General features: G+C 36.0%; 1 protein-coding gene across 5 annotated transcripts in view; it reads left to right on the top strand.

Annotated features, from left to right (window-relative positions):
- Positions 1-14,840, top strand: part of LOC127811523 (uncharacterized) — a 93,124-nt gene that overhangs the window by 37,532 nt on the left and 40,752 nt on the right. Inside the window, exon 4 of one of the 5 annotated variants that reach the window (XM_052351458.1) lies at positions 13,494-13,574. The exons of the other annotated variants lie outside the window; for them this stretch is intronic. The gene's annotated coding sequence lies outside the window, so the exon portion shown is untranslated. The remainder of the gene's footprint in view (positions 1-13,493; positions 13,575-14,840) is intronic. 5 annotated transcript variants of the gene reach the window in all.

Genomic DNA, 14,840 nt, shown 5'->3' with positions numbered 1-14,840 from the left:
AAAATAAAAAAATATTTAAAAATTATGTTTGTATTTAATAATTATAAACATAATAATTAAAAATTATGTTTCTTGTAAACATAATTTTATTGTAATGTTTGTAAACGATAATTATGTTTGTAAACATAATTTTAGTGTAATTTTTGTAAACATAATGTTTACTGTAAACATCATAATTTTACAAACATCAAAATTATAAGTAAACATTAATAAACATATTTTAAAATATAGTAGTTACATTTGGGAAAAATTAAAAAAATATATTTAAAAAATTATATATACAAAAATTAAAAATAAATAGCTCACGGGCTGACCCAAATAGCCAGGCCCACGGGCCGGCCCAACAGGCCCATGGCCTGGCCCGACCCACTTTGGCCCATTTATTAAGGGGCCACAGGGCTGTGCCGGTCCCAAGTTTCCATTTCCTTGGCTCGGCCCGTCTCCTTCGTGGGCCAAATTCGGCTCGGCCCGCCAAATGGGTGGGCCAAGCGGGATGCAGGTCGGCCCGGCCCCGCCCGTCCATTTCCCATCTCTAGCTTGAGGAAACAAATTGTTGTAGATCAGTTTTGGGTTTAAGAAGGCAAAAGCAACAATAATGCAATATAAACTATATCTGAATAATTCAACTAATAACTATTTAATTGAACTTCTTCTTCTCCTCCATATTCTTCTGGCACATGATCTTCAGTGGACTCAAAATCAAATTCATTGATTTCTTGCTCATCTTCTTATTTTGATTGAAAATCATCTTCATGAAACTCTCTCATCCTAGAACTTCTTCGATGTTGAAGCATCTGGTCTACTCCGGATGTTTCACCAACCACTTCCCAAGTGAGCACCATACCAGGCTCAACTTCTTCATCATCTCCTCTATTAACAATCCATCCTTGTGCATTACTGGCATCATTAGCAAGTAGCACATCAACATTCATTTCCTTCTCCCTTTTTTGCTTGTTCATCAGTTTCGCATTAAATTGGATATAGACAAAATTGTTCAATCGATGCCAAATCTAGTCTATTTCTTTTCTTCGTATGTATCTACATAAATAAAATAAAAACAATATCAATTTAAATGATTGATAACTAATTGATATTAAAGAAATATAGTTCATACTTTCACAAGGATAATGAAATTAAAATATTAATTTTTTTTTTAAAATATATACTAACTCCTTCAAAAGTGTTCCAATTTTTTTCACAGCTGGATAAACTACTGATTAACGAGAGAATCCTTGTTGCAATTTGTTAAAAGTTTGGAGTTTGATTTTCATAAGTTATCCATCATGTAACTACATAGGTTAACAAGTATAAAGTAAACAAATTTATACACTAATACACAATAGGAACTAAGAAAAGGATTAAATGAATTTTATACCTGGATTATAATTGTCATCATTTTTTGCACACCCTTGAGCTGTCCACACTTTTTCAAAAGCTCCCTCTTTATGAGTATATTTTAGCGACTCAATATTTATAATATGACCTTGCAATTCACGATGATCATCACCATGATAAAACATCTCCATACAATTAAAAAGCCCATCCATCACTTCATTATCAAGATGTATATTCTTATTCTTGAAAAGGTAGTAGGGACTTAAAAGGTAAGCCGCCAAATGCAATGGACTATCTAGCCTATCTTTCACCCTTACTTCAATAATCTCTATAATTGGCTGATAGTTATTCTCAAGATTATTTGGGGCCTTCTTAATATCTTCCTTTGCTTGCTTAATCTTTTCATATAAAAAGTCCATAGAAGGCTTTCTATCTGCATCAACAATTCGAAACACCTTCACTAAAGGTGCAAAAACCTTAAGGCATAAAGTTACACCATTCTAGAAAGCAATGCTCATCAAAGTAGCATAGGCTGCTTCCCCTTTAACAGTCTTTGACCATTTACACTCCTCCCATTCAGAGCTAGTAAACATTGTCCTCAATTGGACCTTTTTCTCTATCAAACTCTGCAGAGTAAGGAAAGAAGGAGCAAATCTAGTGACTCCCGGTCTCACTATATCCCTCTTTGTAAATGACCTCATTAAGGACAAGGTCTTATGGTGTGCATAAATGAAGATTGTTGTTGGAGTAGTTTAAATATCAAGATTGTTGTTACTTTACTTTCTGTTATATATATGTCTTTCTTAATATTTTCAGTTAGCAGTTGTAGTTGTATTGTTTGTTATGAGCTGGCTATTTAAACAGCTCATCTTTAGAATCAAGTAAGCTGGTTATTCATTTATTGGAAATTTAGTTCTTCTTTTCTCTGCTCCAGTTAGTGTTCTGTTTCTTTTCCACGCCCTAGGATTTTTCATTTCATGGTATCAGAGCCACAGCTCTAACCTGATGGCCTCCAATCAAACTCTTGATTCTTCCTCGTCTCCTTCTCCTCGTTCTTTCTCCTCTTTATCGACTGCATCTCAGTCGAATTTTTCAACAGTTGCTTAGGCGCTCAATTTTATTCCGATTAAACTCAACTCTGGCAACTATATCTTTTGGAAGGTACAACTCCTCGCTACAGTGTGAGCCTTCGATCTGGTGTCGTTTCTCAATAAAACAACGCCTCCGACGAAGTTTCTAGCTGCGTCTGATGGTGAAGAAACGAAAGTTAATCCAACGTATTTGAGCTGGATTTGATCTGATCAGCTTCTGCTGGGATGGTTGTTCTCAACTATCGATCAAGAGGTATTTGCATAGGTGATCCATAGTGAGTCATCGGCTGAGATATGGAGTATTTTAGAAAATTTATACTCTCGTCAGACTATAGCGAAATCCTTTCAATTAAAACAGCAGCTACGATCTATGAAAAAGGATTCTCTGTCTATAAACGATTTCATCCTTAAGATTAAAACAGTAGGACATGCTTTGGCAGCCATAGGTGAATTGCTGAATGATAAAGAATTGTTACTTGCAATTCTTAATGGAATAGATCAAGAGTATGAGGCAGTTGTTAGCCTTATTACATATCAAATAGATGAAATAGATTTGGAGAAGGTGCAATACTTATTGTTGATGCATGAACAAAGACTTTCAGTCAAAAATTCTGTCGTAAATTTTGATTTGGTTTCTACTATGCATGTTGTCCTGCCTATTATATTTTGCAAGTGGACGGATCGTGACAAATAATATAGTAATGAATAGAGTGTCGTACCCACGAGTACTAACTTTTGATGTTTACTCTCACTGATTTAACCTTAACCTAACACACACATTAACAAAGACTACAACTATAATGAAAACTAATTTACTAATAAAAGATGCAAACAAAACAATTTCTTTGATTCAAAAACTCTCGAAGTTAAGGCACTAGGGTTTGTGAATCCACCGTCGGTCTTCTATGATTCAATTATTCATTACTCGGGTTTTGCTATTCCTTATCTTAGGTTGAAAATCGATAATCCAATTACAACCAAAAGCCTCTCTATATGGTCTTTCAGTTCTATGTATATATATGAGATTAACTATCTCTAATTAACCTTCGAACATATAAACATGCATTCAATCACGGAGATCATCACAAAAAGATTTCATAGGGCATAACGGTATCTCTACCTATTATAGGACCCTACTTTGTTAGCCACCATGTCTAATCCATATTGAATCTCTCGAAAGCAATACAAATCACAAATATGTTTTAATGGTGATCAAGCATCAAAACACATTATGAACATAGCAAACAATCAACCAAAATAGATAAGAAAATAACAAACCGAATAACTTTAAATCAAACCATTAGAAGTCGAGGTTTCATCATTCACCCTAGTTATAAAAACTTAGCAATGCATTATTGCAATCAAAAGAAAAAGAAAAGAGTTGGAATCCATAACAAAGAATTGAAGAAGAAAAGAGAAATACAACTCAATAGTAAAATCTTCAATCTTCCGTCGGCTTCTCTTCCATCCCAAAACTCCCCAAATCTCCCAAGAATAAGTCTTTATATAGTCCTCTTTAGGTTATCAAAGTCCTGCACCTTGAAAGAGTCTATTTCTCTTTTATTTGGATTGAAACGGGCTTAAAACAGCCTTTTCACGAAGCTTTGATCCCTATCGCGGTCCTACTACGGTATTTTTGTTGCTGCAGACCCGTGAGCTCCAGAAACTAAGTCTTATAGCGGTCCTACAACGGTATGCATATCGCTATAAGCCCGCTAGCCTTCTTCTTTAGCCTCTTGCTTTATCATCTTCAACTTCTTGCTCTCGATACTCTTTTGTTTTCTTTTAATTCGATACTCGACCATGCCTCCAAGCTTCATTTCACTCCCATCATGCACCAAAATCACTCTTTTTGCTCCATGTCCGCTTTAACACATGCTCCACATCTACATAACCATATATAGAACCAAATTAAGTAGAAATCATGCTCATTGAATGTATAAATGCTAAGTTTATAAACCAAAATAAGTGTATAAAAGACGCTTATCACATGTCAATGTGGCATTAGTACCTTCTGTCTAGAATTATAATTTCGGTAGTAATCGAGGAGGATCTTCTCAACGAGGGAATGGATATGGTAATAGAGGAAGAGGGAGAGGCCGAGGTAGAACTTCTAATAGGAGAATCTACTGTCAGTTATGTGGAAAGCCGGGGCATTTTGTGGATCGGTGTTATCATCGTTTTGATAAAAATTTCCAGTGAGCATCCAATTCAGGTTTTGGCAGGTCTGATGGTGGTAATCAGCCTCAGTTTGTTAATCAGCATCCCTCAAGAGCTTACTTGGCCTCCTTTAGTGATTCTAATGGGGTCTACACTAATAACATGGTGTCAATGCAAGGCTCTCACTATGGTAGTCCTTCTAACTCTTTCACACCTGATAGTTTTGCAAGCCTCCCCTTTTCCAGATCCAACCTCGTTTGTTGACTGTGGGGCAACTAATCACATCACCTCAAACCTAAATAACTTTTCTTTGCATGCTTCTTATACTGGTGGAGACAAAGTTGCTGTTGGTAATGGTAAGCAATTTCCTATTACTCATGTTGGCACTAGTTATTTGCAAGCTAAATCTAAACCAAATCTAGTTCTTTCCTTACCTAATGTCCTTCATGTTCCTAGTATGAAGAAAAATTTAATTAGCGTGTCGCAGCTTACTCATGACCATAATGTTGTGGCTGAGTTTGATTCGAATGTTTGTTTGATTAAGGACAAAGCTTCCGGACTGGTGCTGCTTCGGGGACACCTTAAGGATGGGCTTTATCGGTTGACTCCAGCTTCTTGTTCTGGTGTTGGCAGCACTCTTGCTCCATCCCTAGAAACTTCTTTTCTTCCTTCTGTGTTTCCTTCAACTACATGTGATAAACTAGGTGCATGTAAACGGCCAAACTCATTCTGTCATGAGTTGCCATAGGATGTAAATGTTGTTCAGCATACTCAAGTTTGCCAACAGTGGCATAATAGATTGGGACATCCTTCTATGAATGTACTCAGAGTTCTGTTGAATAAAATGGGAATTTCTTGTTCAATTTTAGATTTGTCATTTTGTGATTCTTGTAAGATTAGAAAATTAAGTCAACTTCCTTTTGCTAATCATGATATTACTGCTGTTAAACCCTTGGAATTGGTCTATTTTGATCTTTGGGGACCTGCCCATGTTTTGTCTGTGGAAGGTTATAGATACTACGTCATCTTTGTAGATGCATGCACTCGGTATACTTGGTTCTATCCCTTAAAGCTTAAATTTGATGCTTTGTCTATCTTTGCTATTTTTCACAAATTTGCTGAACTTCAATACAACACTAAGCTTAAGGCTTATGCTTCTTCGATTTTAGGTAGAAGCCTTTCAAACAACAGTTCCCCTTATTAATTTGCTTTCGTCTTCTTCTCTAAAGTCTCTAACACCTTTTGAATTGCTGTATGATAAACAACCTAATTACTTCATTCTTCAACCATTTGGTTGCGCTTGTTTTCCCTTTCTTTGTTCATATAATAGACATAAATTTGATTTTCATTTTACCAAGTGTGTTTTTCTTGGCTATAGTCATACTCGAGCTAGATACAAGTGCTTGCATCCATTTGGGAGAGTGTGTGTGTCTCGGCATGTTCAGTTTAATTCTAGTGATTTTGCTGAGAACAACATTACAATCTTGGGGTTTTGTCCGGGCTGTATCCGATGCATCTTTGTTTATTAAGAAGGCTGCTGGTTGTGTGCTTTATGTATTGATCTATGTTGATGATATCCTAATTATTGGTTCTGATAATGTTGCTCTTAAATCATGTATTCATGACTTGGACACTCATTTCGCCCTTAAGACTCTTGGTTCTGTGAACTATTTTTTGGGGTTTGAAGCTTATAGAGATAGTAGTGGTATACATCTAACTCAATTTAAATATGTGATTGATTTACTGAAAAAGGCTGCTATGCAAGATAGCAAGTCGTGTGACACTCTTATGGTTGCTGGGGTTTCGTTAACAGATGAAGGAGAATTGTTTTTCAATCCCTCTTTGTATAGAATTCTCATTGGCTTATTGCAGTATTTGACACATACATGCCCAGACATTGCGTTTACAGTTAATAAATTGAGTCAATTTTTCTCTAGTCCTAAGGTTCAGCATTGGTTAGCTTGTAAGCGCTTACTTCGATATTTAAAGGGCACAGTTGGCTTGGGATTGGTCTTCTCTCCTTCATGAGATGATTTGTCTTTGCAAGTATATACTGATGCAGATCATGCTGGTTGCAAAGTGACTCGGCGCTCTACCAGTGGATTTTGTGTCTATTTTGCCAAGAATCTTGTTGTTTGGGGATCCAAGAAACAGACTATTGTTGCTAGGTCTATGGGAGAGGCCGAATATTGTGCTATTGCTTTGGGTGTGATTGAATTAATGTGGCTGAAAACATTATTTCACGAGTTAGGCTATCCATGTGCTGCTATTCCTATTGTGTGGAGTGATAATTTAGCTGTTAAAAGCATGCCCAAGAATCCAGTTTTTCATTCTTGAACCAAACATATTGAGGTTGATGTTCATTTTGTTCGAGAGAAAGTGGAGAGTGGTGAAGTTGAGATTAGGTATGTTCCTACATCTAATCAAGTAGTTGATGTTCTTACAAAAGGATTGCCTAGAGATCAGTTCCAGTTTCTGTGAGCAAGGCTTGGCTTGATGTTGTCTCCTATGCATGCTAGTTCAACAGTTGCTGGAAGATTCTCCACACTTGAACACTCAATCGCTATGGAGTCTGATTTGAGGGGGAGTGTTGGAGTAGTTTAAATATCAAGATTGTTGTTGCTTTACTTTCTGTTATATATATGTCTTTCGTAATATTTTTAGTTAGCGGTTGTAGTTGATTGTTTGTTATGAGTTGTCTATTTAAAGCAGCCCATCTTTAGAATCAAGTAAGCTGGTTATTCATTTACTGGAAATTTAGTTCTTCTTTTCTCTACTCCAGTTAGTGTTCTATTTCTTTTCTGCGCCCTAGGATTTTTCATTTCAATTGTCAAACTCTTGGCCTGATCAATAACTTTCTTATACCTCGGCATTTTTTCAATACTTTCAAGCATCAAATTGATGGTGTGAGTAGCAAATGATGTCCAAAAGATATTTGGCCTCTTCAGCTTCAATAATTTTGTTGTTCCCATATTGTTAGCAGCATTGTTGGTTACTACTTGGACGACATTTTGTGGCCTAACTTGCTCAATGCACTTGTCCACATACTCAAAGATGAGTTCACTTGTATGTGTTTCATCTGATGATTCTTTTGAAGAAAGAAAAGCAGTACCCATGCTAGAATTAACACATAGGTTCATGATGCTCCTTCTTTTTCTGTCTGTGCAAGCATCTGTCATAATAGAGCATCCATTTTGTGCCCACTTTTCTTCATGCTTCTTCAGTAACTCTTTCATTCAATCAACTTATTCCTTTAATAACAGTTCCCTCAACTGGTATTGATTGAGAGGTTTGAACCTGCCCAAATTGACCAACTACCTCAACAAACAATTTGAAGCTATCGTGATCAACAACATTAAAATGTACACCAGTTTTCTACATCCATCTAGCACAATATTCACGAACAATCTGTGTTCTCTCTTTAAATAGTGCTTTACTAATATTTTGCTACCTTTGCGTCATTCTCGCACTCAAACAAATTTCAAGACTGATGGAGCTTGCAAATTTATCCATAGGGCCAAAAGTACAAGGCGCTTTTTTGCTCCCTAACTCTTGCAATTCATCTTCATCATCTCCCCTTCCCCTTTTCAGAAATATTAACAGAGGATCTCATCGAATCTTCCTCCTCCTCCTTATTCTTCTTCTTACTCTTTGCCTCGACAATAGCATTCTTGAATTTGGCTTTATCATCCAGAGAAGATTTTGGACATGCAAAAACATTTCCGGAAATGTGGCCGATGTGTTCTTTTACTCTGTAAACTTCTTCAGACATAACTTTACCACACAATTTGCATTTAACTTTATCCATATTCTTTGGATCAATTAACATTTCATACTCCCATCCGACATCATTTGACTTCATTTTAAAAACTGATGCGACATCGAACGATGCTCCTGTACTCCCAATCCCATCCGACATGACTTCCTTTTTTTTTCCTGGGTAAATTGACATTGAATTAAAATAGACAACTAGCTAATAAACAAAGCCAACAACAATAAGAAGCAGCAACAGCAAGTAGCTGCTATAGCAACAAAGGAAAATGCTTGTAGCATGTTGCTTGTTGGCTTTGTTTGTTGGTTGGTTGCTTGCTTGCAAATATTAAAATATTTAAAACATTAACAAAAATTCAAATAACAAAGGCACACATTAACAAATATTAACATAAATTAAATAACAAAAACAAAGGCAACAACAAGTAGCAGCAACTGCAACTGTAGCAATGCTTGTTGCTTGCTGCTTGCTTACTTAAGGCTGAGGAAGACGAGGGAGAGAACTAGAAACCAAGGAATGGAACAACGGTCGGCGGCGGTGATGGCAAGTCCATTGTTCACAAGAGATAGCGGCAGTGTGTGACGAGAGAGGCTAAGACAGAAATGGAAAGCGGTGACGACGACTCCACAAGAGATGGCGATGATGTGTGATGAGAGAGGTTGAGACAAAAAGGGCAAGCGGCGACGGCAATGGCGGCTTCGCAAGAGACGGTTGGCAGCAATGCGCGGGAAAGAGAAGGGGAAAGCAATGAGAGAGATAAGTGGTAAGGGGAAACAAAAAACGTAACAATCAATTTATACAAAATGGATTAGGCGGCCCAGGTGGTTCATGAGGCTAGGCGGCCGCCTAGTATCGATTAGCCGGGCTAGTGCCTAAGGGGGCCGATTAGGCCATAATTGTGGCGGCCACCTAGGTCGATTCTTAGATCACTGAAAACCAATCAATTTGGCTACTCGTGATGATGACGTTAAAGAAGAAGTCTATTCGGAAAATGACGAGTTTGAGGAAGAAAACAGAACTTGAAGAGCCCACTTACGTAGATGAAGGTGTATATCATTAGTGATCAGGTGACTAATGTATACCCCAAAGAAAGAAGAAGACTGAAAGCAAGACAACATCTTCAAGACACGATATACAGTTAGTCAACGGGTTTGTGATCTTATCATTGATAGTGGAAGTAGCAGGAACATAGTGTTCAAGACCATGGTGGATAAATTACAATTACCAACTCAGCCACACCCATCTCCGTACCGTATTGGGTGAATCAAGGATTAACGGGGGTGTCACAAGGATTACAATCTTTCATATCAACCTTCTCCAACAAGTCTAGAATGTACTTGGACTGAATAAGGTAGATTCCATTATGATCTCTATATGCTTCAAACCTTAGGAAATAGTTGACAGAACCAAGAGTCTTAAGAGCGAAGTGTGTATCTAGATCATGAATACATGCTTGTAGAGCAGAAGAATCAGAACCCGTAATCAAGATATCATTAACATAAACCAAGATAAAGAGCACAAAAGTAGATACCCGTTTTATGAATAATGATGCTTCAGACACAACCCTTGAAAAACCCCAAGATTGAAGTGCACGCCTTAATTTCGTGTGCCAAGCTCTAGGAGTTTGTTTTAGTCCATAGAGGGACTTTTTCAGCTTACATACATGAGAAGGAAACTTGGAATGAACAAAACCCTCAAGTTGTAACATAAAAACTTCCTCGATAAGATCACCATTTAGAAACGCATTGTTAACATCAACTTGCTGTATATCCCATCCAAAAGTTACTGCTAATGAAAACAACATTCTAATATTGAGTATTTTGATGATATGGCTGAAAGTTTCAGCATAGTCAATGCCTGGGTTTTGAAGAAAACCTTTTGCAACCAAGCGAGTCTTGTGCTTTAGAACAGTCCCATCAGAATTGTACTTAGTTCTGAACACCCATTTACAAGAAATTAAATTCATGTCTTTAGAAAATGGAACCAACTCCCATGTATTATTTTCTTGTAAAGTTGAAAACTCTTCTTCCATAGCTTTAACCCATCGTGAGTCTAATAAGGCCTCATGAATTATGCTAGGTTCTAAGGAACTCACTACGACATGAGGAGATGTGGTAAAAAAGTGTCTAGCCTTGGACTTGGTAAGCATGGGATGAATAGAATAGAAGGAGCTAGAACAACTTCGTGTTTAGGAATATGAACAGAAGCTCTGGGTGTTGTGGACTGTAAGTGTTTGTCGTCTGGAGCAGTAAAAACTGGATCAAGAGAGGGATTAGAAGAATTGGTAGAAATTGGTGTTGACACAGGAGGAATATAGGACTGTGTTACTTGAGAAATTGAAGAAATGGAAGAACGTGAAGGAAGAGATTGCAATAACAATGTAGAAGAACTGTCTGGTACTGACTGTGATGAAGAAGAAGATGGAGAAAATAAGGTGAGATGTGAAAATTCATCGGGATTGAACCGCACATATCTAGAAACATAAACTTTTCCAGAGGGATGCAAACATATGTAACCACCTTGTATATGGCTACATCCAAGAAATATGCACTTAGTGGTATGAAAGTCAAAACTTGTGCTTGTTATAGGGCCTCTTTAAGGAAAACAAGCATATCCAAAATGTTGTAACAATGGGTAATTAGATTCTTTATAGTAGAGAAGTTGAAAGGTGGTACGAAAATTCAAAGAAGCGGATGGTAGCAAATTGATGGTATACACGGCAGTTTGAAAAGCCTCTTCCCAAAATTGTAAAGACATGTGAGCATGAGATAACAATGTAAGTCCCATCTTAGCTATGCCTATGCTTTCTTTTTGTAACACCATTTTGTTAGTGAGTGTGCGGACATATAAACCTAGGTTTTATCCCATTTCTTTGAAGATAAGGCAAGAAGTCTCTAAATTCCTTCCCCCCCCCCCCCTCCCCTTGTCAATTTGGATAGCCTTAAGCTTGGTTTGACATTGGAGTTTAACAAATTTATGAAAATTAACAAAGGTGGGTAAAGCATCAGACTTTAATTTCAATGGATATAACCATGTATATCTTGTGTATGCATCAACAAATATAATATAATATCTGAATCCCTTAACAAAAACAGTAGGAGAAGGACCCACAAGTCCGAATAGACCAATTCCAATGGTTTCTTTGCTGTAATTTCATGAGTAATAAATGGAAGCTGATGATGTTTCCCAACTTTGCAAGAATCACAAAATGAAAGGGCTGAGGAAGAACAAGGAATTTGGATTTTATTTAGAATCAATTTTAGTACATTGAACGCAGGATGCCCTAATCAAGCATGTCACTGTTGGCATGTCTTATTTTGTTAAGCTATACTAACACTAGGAGACAATCCATGACTAAATGGAAGCTGTCTTTTACAATTTCCCAAAGAAAAATCATTACACTTATTCAAAGAAATTGAATTGCCAGCAAAGGACTTAGGATGTTTAGGCTTGACAGAACGATCTGGAGTGTTGGTAGCTTGACCAAAAGTTGGAACCAGCTGATGGAGACCATCCTTAAGATGTCCTTGAAGTAGCACCAGTCCTGAATTCTTGTCCTTAATCAAACACATAGTTGAATGGAATTTAACAATCACATTATGATCATTAGTAAATTATGATACACTAATTAAATTTTTCTTCATATGAGGAACATGATGAATATGAGGAAGAGCAGTAATGGATATAAGTTTACTTTTGAGTGTATAATTGTCCAAGACCAATATTAGAAATAGTAAGTTGCTTACCATTACCAACGGAGACGTTATCACAACCGTTGTAAGGAGCATGCAAAGATGAATTGTTGAGATTTGATGTGATGTGGTTTGTTGCTTCAGAATCAACAAACCAAGAATGTTCTAGTAAGGAGGCTTAAGATAAAGTTTCAGAAGGTTGAGGAAACTGGCCATAAGTGGTTCCTTCTGCTGAACCTATATTAGTCATGTAGGGCTCATTAGAATCAATAAGGTAGCAAGATATGCTCTAGGATCATGCTGTGAAGTAGTAAAAGGCACTCTTTGAAAATTCTAAAAATCATGACCAAAACTTCTTCGAAAATTTTTGTCGAATCTATGATAACACTTATCAACAAAACGCCTTGGTTTCCCACATAACTAACAGTAGATTCATCTATCAGATGATCTACCACGACCATTGTTATTAGAATCGTACGATTTACGATTCGAATCATACGAGTCGATTTTATATGGTGAATCGAAATTGTAGAAGAATCGACATAGAATCGCAAGAATCGACATTGAATCGGATGAATTGCACGAATTGGAAGACTCGTAAGCAAAAAAATTAATACACCCAAAATACCCATAAAAACCCATTCTATCAAACAGAAAGAAAAAAAAAAAATAGTTTGAGTTAAATTCTAATATGTTATATAATATAGGGCCAAGAAACTTGAAGCTAGATAGAAAAGGAAAAGGAAAAGTTGTTGAAGACAAAGTGGAAGAAGAATTGAATTTAGAAATGATTGATGGTGAGGAAGATGTAAAGGATGGAGAGCAAATGGATTTGGCTATGTTTAAAGGCAAAGAAGATGATGATGCTCTTGAACTTGAAGATAATTGATAATTAGTGAAGATTATGGACAATGGAGTTTATTAGTAGTCTAATAGTTGTAGTTTTTTTTTTTTTTTTTTTCTAGCTTGTTATTTTGAAAGTGGTTTGGTTTCGTGCAATTTGAATTTAAAGGCAATATGAATATACTTTTGGTATAATTTTAAACATAGCAAATATATTTAGAAGTATTATTTATCTATTTATATTTAAAAGAATTAATCATGGTGGGGACATTTCTTGCCTTGTAGACAAGCGTCTTTCCCATTGGCCGCATAATCCATCATATTTATTAAAATATGTTGTATTTTAATATATTTTTTATGGATATATATTATTTATAGTTAAAATTGAGAATGTATACCAAATCTTACGAGTCGAGTCAATTTGATTATCAATTCACAATTCATAAAATAAGGATTTTGATTCTCGATTCGAATCTCGATTCAACAACTATGACCATGACCTCTTCCCCCTCTATTCATATATCCACCTCCTTTTTGTACAAAAACTTCTCTATTATTACCATGTTGTGGTGTAACAAAAGTCATGTTTAACATTCACAGGAGTATTCATAACATATTCAAAATGCACCGAGGACTGAGGCGACAAATTTTTAGAGTTTAACTATTGTTCACGCATCAATAGTAAGTATTGCACCTTCTCTAGATCAATTTCATCCATTTGATAGGTAATCAGACTAACTATTGTCTCATATTCATGATCTAGGCCGTTTAAAATAGCAAGCAGTGGATCCTTATCATTCAAAGATTCACTAATAGTAGCAAGTGAATGACCAATAGTCTTAATTTTCAAGATGTAATCATTAATAGACAACAAATCCTTTTTAACTGACCTTAGTTGCTGCTTTAATTGGAATGATTTTGCTATAGTTTGATAAGAATATAAGCTCTCAAGGGAAGACCATACCTCGATAGATGATTCACAATGAATCACCTGAGCTAACACCTCCTTGTCGATTGTAAAGAATAAGCACTCGAGCAGCAACTGACCAGATCGCATCCAATTCATGTATTCCGAATTGACCACCGGAGCTTCATCATTACTGATTGGATCTGATACATACTTAGGAGGCGGCGGTGATTTGTTCAGAAATGGCAACAGATCGAAAATTGTTATTGTAGCTAGAATCAAGGTAGTTAAAATCGGGATATTAAGTGGGATCGAAAAAGGGTTCATAAAATTGGATCGTAAAATCTTAAAGATTTTAGAGATAATTAAAAATTTCCTTTAATTTTTGTAAATATATATTTACAATAATATAATTTTATAGAAAATGAATTCATATCATTTAAAAATCTGATTATTCCTTATTATAGCTCAAAAGATGATGTTTCCAAAATATAACTCAAAAACTAGTAGGTTGGTATAGGCAATTTAGAGGCAAAACATAGGCAATTTAGAGATAAAATATAGCTTAAAATTCTTTAGAGGTTGCTTCCAATGTCTTCCATCATATTTAAGTTACAATTTTTACTTGATTTAACATTGATTAAATCAAGTAAAAACTCGATTCAGGGTTGGGTGGTCCATTAATTAATTACCTGTTTGTCTTGATTTACTTATACAATCAATGTTAAATCAAGTTTCAATTCAGAGGCAAAATATAGCAATTCGTTGCATAAGTTTCAATGTCAGATGCTATGTGACATTCAGACGTTAAAAACATCCTCTAAATTGCAACTTAAATCAATGGAGGTCTTTAAATCATAAAATCGTTTGGGGGTCTTTGAAGCGTAAAATCGTAAAATCGAGATTTTATAGGATTTTACCTTAAATTAGATTTTACATGGGATTTGAATCGTTTGAGGGTTTTCAAAGCTTAAAATCGTATCATAAAATCGGGATTTTAACAACAATGGCTAGGATTTGTGCTTTCCAGAAAATATAGT

Source organism: Diospyros lotus, chromosome 10, assembly GCF_014633365.1.
Source record: "Diospyros lotus cultivar Yz01 chromosome 10, ASM1463336v1, whole genome shotgun sequence".
In the NCBI taxonomy this organism is placed as follows: Eukaryota; Viridiplantae; Streptophyta; class Magnoliopsida; order Ericales; family Ebenaceae; genus Diospyros; species Diospyros lotus.
Note: the sequence above shows the minus strand (reverse complement) of the source record. Positions and strands in the feature narration are given on the sequence as shown.